The sequence below is a fragment of the Lepisosteus platostomus genome, chromosome 5 (genome assembly GCF_059453375.1).
Source record: "Lepisosteus platostomus isolate fLepPlt1 chromosome 5, fLepPlt1.hap1, whole genome shotgun sequence".
NCBI lineage: Eukaryota > Metazoa > Chordata > Actinopteri > Semionotiformes > Lepisosteidae > Lepisosteus > Lepisosteus platostomus.
The window spans coordinates 47,335,978-47,345,977 of record NC_142615.1 but is presented as its reverse complement, the minus strand read 5'-3'; the positions used below and the strand labels follow the sequence as shown (position 1 = coordinate 47,345,977).

The 10,000-nt window shown below is 52.2% G+C and overlaps 6 non-coding genes and 9 pseudogenes across 6 annotated transcripts; all 15 read right to left on the bottom strand.

The window, feature by feature from the left end:
* Positions 1 to 311: 311 nt before the first annotated feature.
* Positions 312 to 430, bottom strand: LOC148667621 (5S ribosomal RNA; annotated as a pseudogene).
* Positions 431 to 967: 537 nt separating this feature from the next.
* LOC148667620 (5S ribosomal RNA) lies at positions 968 to 1,086 on the bottom strand (annotated as a pseudogene).
* Positions 1,087 to 1,623: 537 nt separating this feature from the next.
* On the bottom strand, positions 1,624 to 1,742 carry LOC148667619 (5S ribosomal RNA; annotated as a pseudogene).
* Positions 1,743 to 2,279: 537 nt separating this feature from the next.
* Positions 2,280 to 2,398, bottom strand: LOC148667618 (5S ribosomal RNA). The gene has a single exon (XR_015938208.1). It is a non-coding gene; the product is annotated as a 5S ribosomal RNA (ribosomal RNA).
* A 537-nt stretch (positions 2,399 to 2,935) lies between these two features.
* Positions 2,936 to 3,054, bottom strand: LOC148667617 (5S ribosomal RNA). Its single transcript, XR_015937413.1, has one exon. It is a non-coding gene; the product is annotated as a 5S ribosomal RNA (ribosomal RNA).
* Positions 3,055 to 3,591: 537 nt separating this feature from the next.
* Positions 3,592 to 3,710, bottom strand: LOC148667616 (5S ribosomal RNA; annotated as a pseudogene).
* A 537-nt stretch (positions 3,711 to 4,247) lies between these two features.
* LOC148667615 (5S ribosomal RNA) lies at positions 4,248 to 4,366 on the bottom strand (annotated as a pseudogene).
* A 537-nt stretch (positions 4,367 to 4,903) lies between these two features.
* Positions 4,904 to 5,022, bottom strand: LOC148667614 (5S ribosomal RNA; annotated as a pseudogene).
* A 537-nt stretch (positions 5,023 to 5,559) lies between these two features.
* On the bottom strand, positions 5,560 to 5,678 carry LOC148667613 (5S ribosomal RNA; annotated as a pseudogene).
* Positions 5,679 to 6,215: 537 nt separating this feature from the next.
* LOC148667612 (5S ribosomal RNA) lies at positions 6,216 to 6,334 on the bottom strand. Its single transcript, XR_015937412.1, has one exon. It is a non-coding gene; the product is annotated as a 5S ribosomal RNA (ribosomal RNA).
* Positions 6,335 to 6,870: 536 nt separating this feature from the next.
* LOC148667611 (5S ribosomal RNA) lies at positions 6,871 to 6,989 on the bottom strand. Its single transcript, XR_015939088.1, has one exon. It is a non-coding gene; the product is annotated as a 5S ribosomal RNA (ribosomal RNA).
* A 537-nt stretch (positions 6,990 to 7,526) lies between these two features.
* LOC148667610 (5S ribosomal RNA) lies at positions 7,527 to 7,645 on the bottom strand. Its single transcript, XR_015938062.1, has one exon. It is a non-coding gene; the product is annotated as a 5S ribosomal RNA (ribosomal RNA).
* Positions 7,646 to 8,182: 537 nt separating this feature from the next.
* LOC148667609 (5S ribosomal RNA) lies at positions 8,183 to 8,301 on the bottom strand (annotated as a pseudogene).
* Positions 8,302 to 8,838: 537 nt separating this feature from the next.
* Positions 8,839 to 8,957, bottom strand: LOC148667608 (5S ribosomal RNA). The gene has a single exon (XR_015939087.1). It is a non-coding gene; the product is annotated as a 5S ribosomal RNA (ribosomal RNA).
* Positions 8,958 to 9,494: 537 nt separating this feature from the next.
* Positions 9,495 to 9,603, bottom strand: LOC148667607 (5S ribosomal RNA; annotated as a pseudogene).
* Between the last annotated feature and the right edge of the window lie 397 nt (positions 9,604 to 10,000).

The window sequence follows — 10,000 nt, the reverse complement described above, 5'->3', positions numbered from 1 at the left end:
CTGTGCTTTGACATCTGAGCTCTGTGGAAAACGATCTCAATACAATTCTGAAAAACGCGACTCTCCGAACGCCAGCCGAACAAGTCTCCACAGCCGAAGCGCTGTGTCTCTTTTCAGCTGGCGATAAACCTTTCCTCGATCCTTTGCGGACTTGTAAAACTGTTCATGATCAGAATAAAAAACGCTCACGCTAATACACTAGCACCCGTGTCTCGCCAAAGCTGACAAATAAACAGATGGACAAGCCGCACTGCACGTGTGAACAGGGGAATGAGCGAGCGAGCGGGGATAGGGCGCCTCCTGCGCTTAAAAGCTTACAGCACCTGGTATTCACAGGCGGTCTCCCATCCAAGTACTAACCAGGCCCATCCCTGTTTAGCTTCCGAGATCAGACGAGATCAGGCGTACTCAAGGGGGTGTGGCCATAAGCGAGAGCAAGGCTCGCTGTCACCCTTCTTATTGAGAGGACAGCTCCGTCACCTCTTTTACGACGCTGCTTTTTTTCCCTTGCGTTTTTCTCTTCTTCCCACGTTCTCTCTCTTCACTGCCTTCGTCCCCGCTCTATTTCACTTCAGCCTTTCACTCTTGCTTCCTTCCAATGAGGACGGAGCTGCGGGAGGAAGGGCGCTATAGAGGATCGCTGTGGAGAGCTGCTGCTGTGCTTTGACATCTGAGCTCTGTGGAAAACGATCTCAATACAATTCTGAAAAACGCGACTCTCCGAATGCCAGCCGAACAAGTCTCCACAGCTGAAGCGCTGTGTCTCTTTTCAGCTGGCGATAAACCTTTCCTCGATCCTTTGCGGACTTGTAAAACTGTTCCTGATCAGAATAAAAAACGCTCACGCTAATACACAAGCACCCGTGTCTCGCCAAAGCTGACAAATAAACAGACGGACAAGCCGCACTGCACGTGTGAACAGGGGAATGAGCGAGCGAGCGGGGATAGGGCGCCTCCTGCGCTTAAAAGCTTACAGCACCTGGTATTCCCAGGCGGTCTCCCATCCAAGTACTAACCAGGCCCATCCCTGTTTAGCTTCCGAGATCAGACGAGATCAGGCGTGCTCAAGGGGTTGTGGCCGTAAGCGAGAGCAAGGCTCGCTGGCACCCTTCTTATTGAGAGGACAGCTCCGTCACCTCTTTTACGACGCTGCTCTTTTTCCCTTGCGTTTTTCTCTTCTTCCCACGTTCTCTCTCTTCACTGCCTTCGTCCCCGCTCTATTTCACTTCAGCCTTTCACTCTTGCTTCCTTCCAATGAGGACAGAGCTGCGGGAGAAAGGGCGCTATAGAGGATCGCTGTGGAGAGCTGCTGCTGTGCATTGACATCTGAGCTCTGTGGAAAACGATCTCAATACAATTCTGAAAAACGCGACCCTCCGAACGCCAGCCGAACAAGTCTCCACAGCCGAAGCGCTGTGTCTCTTTTCAGCTGGCGATAAACCTTTCCTCGATCCTTTGCGGACTTGTTAAACTGTTCATGATCAGAATAAAAAACGCTCACGCTAATACACAAGCACCCGCATCTCGCCAACGCTGACAAATAAACAGACGGACAAGCCGCACTGCACGTGTGAACAGGGGAATGAGCGAGCGAGCGGGGATAGGGCGCCTCCTGCGCTTAAAAGCTTACAGCACCTGGTATTCCCAGGCGGTCTCTCATCCAAGTACTAACCAGGCCCATCCCTGTTTAGCTTCCGAGATCAGAAGAGATCAGGCGTGCTCAAGGGGGTGTGGCCGTAAGCGAGAGCAAGGCTCGCTGGCACCCTTCTTATTGAGAGGACAGCTCCGTCACCTCTTTTACGACGCTGCTTTTTTTCCCTTGCGTTTTTCTCTTCTTCCCACGTTCTCTCTCTTCACTGCCTTCGTCCCCGCTCTATTTCACTTCAGCCTTTCACTCTTGCTTCCTTCCAATGAGGACGGAGCTGCGGGAGAAAGGGCGCTATAGAGGATCGCTGTGGAGAGCTGCTGCTGTGCTTTGACATCTGAGCTCTGTGGAAAACGATCTCAATACAATTCTGAAAAACGCGACTCTCCGAACGCCAGCCGAACAAGTCTCCACAGCCGAAGCGCTGTGTCTCTTTTCAGCTGGCGATAAACCTTTCCTCGATCCTTTGCGGACTTGTTAAACTGTTCCTGATCAGAATAAAAAACGCTCACGCTAATACACAAGCACCCGTGTCTCGCCAAAGCTGACAAATAAACAGACGGACAAGCCGCACTGCACGTATGAACAGGGGAATGAGCGAGCGAGCGGGGATAGGGCGCCTCCTGCGCTAAAAAGCTTACAGCACCTGGTATTCCCAGGCGGTCTCCCATCCAAGTACTAACCAGGCCCATCCCTGTTTAGCTTCCGAGATCAGACGAGATCAGGCGTGCTCAAGGGGGTGTGGCCATAAGCGAGAGCAAGGCTCGCTGGCACCCTTCTTATTGAGAGGACATCTCCGTCACCTCTTTTACGACGCTGCTTTTTTTCCCTTGCGTTTTTCTCTTCTGCCCACGTTCTCTCTCTTCACTGCCTTCATCCCCGCTCTATTTCACTTCAGCCTTTCACTCTTGCTTCCTTCCAATGAGGACGGAGCTGCGGGAGAAAGGGCGCTATAGAGGATCGCTGTGGAGAGCTGCTGCTGTGCTTTGACATCTGAGCTCTGAGGAAAACGATCTCAATACAATTCTGAGAAACGCGACTCTCCGAACGCCAGCCGAACAAGTCTCCACAGCCGAAGCGCTGTGTCTCTTTTCAGCTGGCGATAAACCTTTCCTCGATCCTTTGCGGACTTGTAAAACTGTTCCTGATCAGAATAAAAAACGCTCACGCTAATACACAAGCACCCGTGTCTCGCCAAAGCTGACAAATAAAGAGACGGACAAGCCGCACTGCACGTGTGAACAGGGGAATGAGCGAGCGAGCGGGGATAGGGCGCCTCCTGCGCTTAAAAGCTTACAGCACCTGGTATTCCCAGGCGGTCTCCCATCCAAGTACTAACCAGGCCCATCCCTGTTTAGCTTCCGAGATCAGACGAGATCAGGCGTGCTCAAGGGGGTGTGGCCGTAAGCGAGAGCAAGGTTCGCTGGCACCCTTCTTATTGAGAGGACAGCTCCGTCACCTCTTTTTCGACGCTGCTTTTTTTCCCTTGCGTTTTTCTCTTCTTCCCACGTTCTCTCTCTTCACTGCCTTCGTCCCTGCTCTATTTCACTTCAGCCTTTCACTCTTGCTTCCTTCCAATGAGGACGGAGCTGCGGGAGAAAGGGCGCTATAGAGGATCGCTGTGGAGAGCTGCTGCTGTGCTTTGACATCTGAGCTCTGTGGAAAACGATCTCAATACAATTCTGAAAAACGCGACTCTCCGAACGCCAGCCGAACAAGTCTCCACAGCCGAAGCGCTGTGTCTCTTTTCAGCTGGCGATAAACCTTTCTTCGATTCTTTGCGGACTTGTTAAACTGTTCCTGATCAGAATAAAAAACGCTCACGCTAATACACAAGCACCCGTGTCTCGCCAAAGCTGACAAATAAACAGACGGACAAGCCGCACTGCACGTGTGAACAGGGGAATGAGCGAGCGAGCGGGGATAGGGCGCCTCCTGCGCTTAAAAGCTTACAGCACCTGGTATTCCCATTCGGTCTCCCATCCAAGTACTAACCAGGCCCATCCCTGTTTAGCTTCCGAGATCAGACGAGATCAGGCGTGCTCAAGGGGGTGTGGCCGTAAACGAGAGCAAGGCTCGCTGGCACCCTTCTTATTGAGAGGACAGCTCCGTCACCTCTTTTACGACGCTGCTTTTTTTCTCTTGCGTTTTTCTCTTCTTCCCACGTTCTCTCTCTTCACTGCCTTCGTCCCCGCTCTATTTCACTTCAGCCTTTCACTCTTGCTTCCTTCCAATGAGGACGGAGCTGCGGGAGAAAGGGCGCTATAGAGGATCGCTGTGGAGAGCTGCTGCTGTGCTTTGACATCTGAGCTCTGTGGAAAACGATCTCAATACAATTCTGAAAAACGCGACTCTCCGAACGCCAGCCGAACAAGTCTCCACAGCCGAAGCGCTGTGTCTCTTTTCAGTTGGCGATAAACCTTTCCTCGATCCTTTGCGGACTTGTAAAGCTGTTCCTGATCAGAATAAAAAACGCTCACGCTAATACACAAGCACCCGTGTCTCGCCAAAGCTGAGAAATAAACAGACGGACAAGCCGCACTGCACGTGTGAACAGGGGAATGAGCGAGCGAGCGGGGATAGGGCGCCTCCTGCGCATAAAAGCTTACAGCACCTGGTATTCCCAGGCAGTCTCCCATACAAGTACTAACCAGGCCCATCCCTGTTTAGCTTCCAAGATCAGATGAGATCAGGCGTGGTCAAGGGGGTGTGGCCGTAAGCGAGAGCAAGGCTCGCTGGCACCCTTCTTATTGAGAGGACAGCTCCGTCACCTCTTTTACGACGCTGCTTTTTTTCCCTTGCGTTTTTCTCTTCTTCCCACGTTCTCTCTCTTCACTGCCTTCGTCCCCGCTCTATTTCACTTCAGCCTTTCACTCTTGCTTCCTTCCAATGAGGACGGAGCTGCGGGAGAAAGGGCGCTATAGAGGATCGCTGTGGAGAGCTGCTGCTGTGCTTTGACATCTGAGCTCTGTGGAAAACGATCTCAATACAATTCTGAAAAACGCGACTCTCCGAACGCCAGCCGAACAAGTCTCCACAGCCGAAGCGCTGTGTCTCTTTTCAGCTGGCGATAAACCTTTCCTCGATCCTTTGCGGACTTGTAAAACTGTTCCTGATCAGAATAAAAAACGCTCACGCTAATACACAAGCACCCGTGTCTCGCCAAAGCTGACAAATAAACAGACGGACAAGCCGCACTGCACGTGTGAACAGGGGAATGAGCGAGCGAGCGGGGATAGGGTGCCTCCTGCGCTTAAAAGCTTACAGCATCTGGTATTCCCAGGCGGTCTCCCATCCAAGTACTAACCAGGCCCATTCCTGTTTAGCTTCCTAGATCAGACGAGATCAGGCGTGCTCAAGGGGGTGTGGCCGTAAGCGAGAGCAAGGCTCGCTGGCACCCTTCTTATTGAGAGGACAGCTCCGTCACCTCTTTTACGATGCTGCTTTTTTTCCCTTGCGTTTTTCTCTTCTTCCCACGTTCTCTCTCTTCACTGCCTTCGTCCCCGCTCTATTTCACTTCAGCCTTTCACTCTTGCTTCCTTCCAATGAGGACGGAGCTGCGGGAGAAAGGGCGCTATAGAGGATCGCTGTGGAGAGCTGCTGCTGTGCTTTGACATCTGAGCTCTGTGGAAAACGATCTCAATACAATTCTGAAAAACGCGACTCTCCGAACGCCAGCCGAACATGTCTCCACAGCCAAAGCGCTGTGTCTCTTTTCAGCTGGCGATAAACCTTTCCTCGATCCTTTGCGGACTTGTAAAACTGTTCCTGATCAGAATAAAAAACGCTCACGCTAATACACAAGCACCCGTGTCTCGCCAACGCTGACAAATAAACAGACGGACAAGCCGCACTGCACGTGTGAACAGGGGAATGAGCGAGCGAGCGGGGATAGGGCGCCTCCTGCGCTTAAAAGCTTACAGCACCTGGTATTCCCAGGCGGTCTCCCATCCAAGTACTAACCAGGCCCATCCCTGTTTAGCTTCCGAGATCAGACGAGATCAGGCGTGCTCAAGGGGGTGTGGCCGTAAGTGAGAGCAAGGCTCGCTGGCACCCTTCTTATTGAGAGGACAGCTCCGTCACCTCTTTTACGACGCTGCTTTTTTTCCCTTGCGTTTTTCTCTTCTTCCCACGTTCTCTCTCTTCACTGCCTTCGTCCCCGCTCTATTTCACTTCAGCCTTTCACTCTTGCTTCCTTCCAATGAGGACGGAGCTGCGGGAGAAAGGGCGCTATAGAGGATCGCTGGGGAGAGCTGCTGCTGTGCTTTGACATCTGAGCTCTGTGGAAAACGATCTCAATACAATTCTGAAAAACGCGACTCTCCGAACGCCAGCCGAACAAGTCTCCACAGCCGAAGCGCTGTGTCTCTTTTCAGCTGGCGATAAACCTTTCCTCGATCCTTTGCGGACTTGTAAAACTGTTCCTGATCAGAATAAAAAACGCTCACGCTAATACACAAGCACCCGTGTCTCGCCAAAGCTGACAAATAAACAGACGGACAAGCCGCACTGCACGTGTGAACAGGGGAATGAGCGAGCGAGCGGGGATAGGGCGCCTCCTGCGCTTAAAAGCTTACAGCACCTGGTATTCCCAGGCGGTCTCCCATCCAAGTACTAACCAGGCCCATCCCTGTTTAGCTTCCGAGATCAGACGAGATCAGGCGTGCTCAAGGGGGTGTGGCCGTAAGCAAGAGCAAGGTTCGCTGGCACCCTTCTTATTGAGAGGACAGCTCCGTCACCTCTTTTACGACGCTGCTTTTTTCCCTTGCGTTTTTCTCTTCTTCCCACGTTCTCTCTCTTCACTGCCTTCGTCCCCGCTCTATTTCACTTCAGCCTTTCACTCTTGCTTCCTTCCAATGAGGACGGAGCTGCGGGAGAAAGGGCGCTATAGAGGATCGCTGTGGAGAGCTGCTGCTGTGCTTTGACATCTGAGCTCTGTGGAAAACGATCTCAATACAATTCTGAAAAACGCGACTCTCCGAACGCCAGCCGAACAAGTCTCCACAGCCGAAGCGCTGTGTCTCTTTTCAGCTGGCGATAAACCTTTCCTCGATCCTTTGCGGACTTGTTAAACTGTTCCTGATCAGAATAAAAAACGCTCACGCTAATACACAAGCACCCGTGTCTCGCCAAAGCTGACAAATAAACAGACGGACAAGCCGCACTGCACGTGTGAACAGGGGAATGAGCGAGCGAGCGGGGATAGGGCGCCTCCTGCGCTTAAAAGCTTACAGCACCTGGTATTCCCAGGCGGTCTCCCATCCAAGTACTAACCAGGCCCATCCCTGTTTAGCTTCCGAGATCAGATGAGATCAGGCGTGCTCAAGGGGGTGTGGCCGTAAGCGAGAGCAAGGCTCGCTGGCACCCTTCTTATTGAGAGGACAGCTCCGTCACCTCTTTTACGACGCTGCTTTTTTTCCCTTGCGTTTTTCTCTTCTTCCCACGTTCTCTCTCTTCACTGCCTTCGTCCCCGCTCTATTTCACTTCAGCCTTTCACTCTTGCTTCCTTCCAATGAGGACGGAGCTGCGGGAGAAAGGGCGCTATAGAGGATCGCTGTGGAGAGCTGCTGCTGTGCTTTGACATCTGAGCTCTGTGGAAAACGATCTTAATACAATTCTGAAAAACGCGACTCTCCGAACGCCAGCCGAACAAGTCTCCACAGCCGAAGCGCTGTGTCTCTTTTCAGCTGGCGATAAACCTTTCCTCGATCCTTTGCGGACTTGTAAAACTGTTCCTGATCAGAATAAAAAACGCTCACGCTAATACACAAGCACCCGTGTCTCGCCAAAGCTGACAAATAAAGAGACGGACAAGCCGCACTGCACGTGTGAACAGGGGAATGAGCGAGCGAGCGGGGATAGGGCGCCTCCTGCGCTTAAAAGCTTACAGCACCTGGTATTCCCAGGCGGTCTCCCATCCAAGTACTAACCAGGCCCATCCCTGTTTAGCTTCCGAGATCAGACGAGATCAGGCATGCTCAAGGTGGTGTGGCCGTAAGCGAGAGCAAGGCTCGCTGGCACCCTTCTTATTGAGAGGACAGCTCCGTCACCTCTTTTACGACGCTGCTTTTTTTCCCTTGCGTTTTTCTCTTCTTCCCACGTTCTCTCTCTTCACTGCCTTCGTCCCCGCTCTATTTCACTTCAGCCTTTCACTCTTGCTTCCTTCCAATGAGGACGGAGCTGCGGGAGAAAGGGCGCTATAGAGGATCGCTGTGGAGAGCTGCTGCTGTGCTTTGACATCTGAGTTCTGTGGAAAACGATCTCAATACAATTCTGAAAAACGCGACTCTCCGAACGCCAGCCGAACAAGTCTCCACAGCCGAAGCGCTGTGTCTCTTTTCAGCTGGCGATAAACCTTTCTTCGATCCTTTGCGGACTTGTAAAACTGTTCCTGATCAGAATAAAAAACGCTCACGCTAATACACAAGCACCCGTGTCTCGCCAAAGCTGACAAATAAACAGACGGACAAGCCGCACTGCACGTGTGAACAGGGGAATGAGCGAGCGAGCGGGGATAGGGCGCCTCCTGCGCTTAAAAGCTTACAGCACCTGGTATTCCCAGGCGGTCTCCCATCCAAGTACTAACCAGGCCCATCCCTGTTTAGCTTCCGAGATCAGACAAGATCAGGCGTGCTCAAGGGGGTGTGGCCGTAAGCGAGAGCAAGGCTCGCTGGCACCCTTCTTATTGAGAGGACAGCTCCGTCACCTCTTTTACGACGCTGCTTTTTTTCTCTTGCGTTTTTCTCTTCTTCCCACGTTGTCTCTCTTCACTGCCTTCGTCCCTGCTCTATTTCACTTCAGCCTTTCACTCTTGCTTCCTTCCAATGAGGACGGAGCTGCGGGAGAAAGGGCGCTATAGAGGATCGCTGTGGAGAGCTGCTGCTGTGCTTTGACATCTGAGCTCTGTGGAAAACGATCTCAATACAATTCTGAAAAACGCGACTCTCCGAACGCCAGCCGAACAAGTCTCCACAGCCGAAGCGCTGTGTCTCTTTTCAGCTGGCGATAAACCTTTCTTCGATCCTTTGCGGACTTGTAAAACTGTTCCTGATCAGAATAAAAAACGCTCACGCTAATACACAAGCACCCGTGTCTCGCCAAAGCTGACAAATAAACAGACGGACAAGCCGCACTGCACGTGTGAACAGGGGAATGAGCGAGCGAGCGGGGATAGGGCGCCTCCTGCGCTTAAAAGCTTACAGCACCTGGTATTCCCAGGCGGTCTCCCATCCAAGTACTAACCAGGCCCATCCCTGTTTAGCTTCCGAGATCAGATGAGATCAGGCGTGCTCAAGGGGGTGTGGCCGTAAGCGAGATCAAGGCTCGCTGGCACCCTTCTTATTGAGAGGACAGCTCCGTCACCTCTTTTACGACGCTGCTTTTTTTCCCTTGCGTTTTTCTCTTCTTCCCACGTTCTCTCTCTTCACTGCCTTCGTCCCCGCTCTATTTCACTTCAGCCTTTCACTCTTGCTTCCTTCCAATGAGGACGGAGCTGCGGGAGAAAGGGCGCTATAGATGATCGCTGTGGAGAGCTGCTGCTGTGCTTTGACATCTGAGCTCTGTGGAAAACGATCTCAATACAATTCTGAAAAACGCGACTCTCCGAACGCCAGCCGAACAAGTCTCCACAGCCAAAGCGCTGTGTCTCTTTTCAGCTGGCGATAAACCTTTCCTCGATCCTTTGCGGACTTGTAAAACTGTTCCTGATCAGAATAAAAAACGCTCACGCTAATACACAAGCACCCGTGTCTCGCCAAAGCTGACAAATAAACAGACGGACAAGCCGCACTGCACGTGTGAACAGGGGAACGAGCAAGCGAGCGGGGATAGGGCGCCTCCTGCGCTTAAAAGCTTACAGCACCTGGTATTCCCAGGCGGTCTCCCATCCAAGTACTAACCAGGCCCATCCCTGTTTAGCTTCCGAGATCAGGTGTGCTCAAGGGGGTGTGGCCGTAAGCCAGAGCAAGGCTCGCTGGCACCCTTCTTATTGAGAGGACAGCTCCGTCACCTCTTTAACGACGCTGCTTTTTTTCCCTTGCGTTTTTCTCTTCTTCCCACGTTCTCTCTCTTCACTGCCTTCGTCCCCGCTCTATTTCACTTCAGCCTTTCACTTTTGCTTCCTTCCAATGAGGACGGAGCTGCGGGAGAAAGGGCGCTATAGAGGATCGCTGTGGAGAGCTGCTGCTGTGCTTTGACATCTGAGCTCTGTGGAAAACGATCTCAATACAATTCTGAAAAACGCGACTCTCCAAACGCCAGCCGAACAAGTCTCCACAGCCGAAGCGCTGTGTCTCTTTTCAGCTGGCGATAAACCTTTCCTCGATCCTTTGCGGACTTGTAAAACTGTTCCTGATC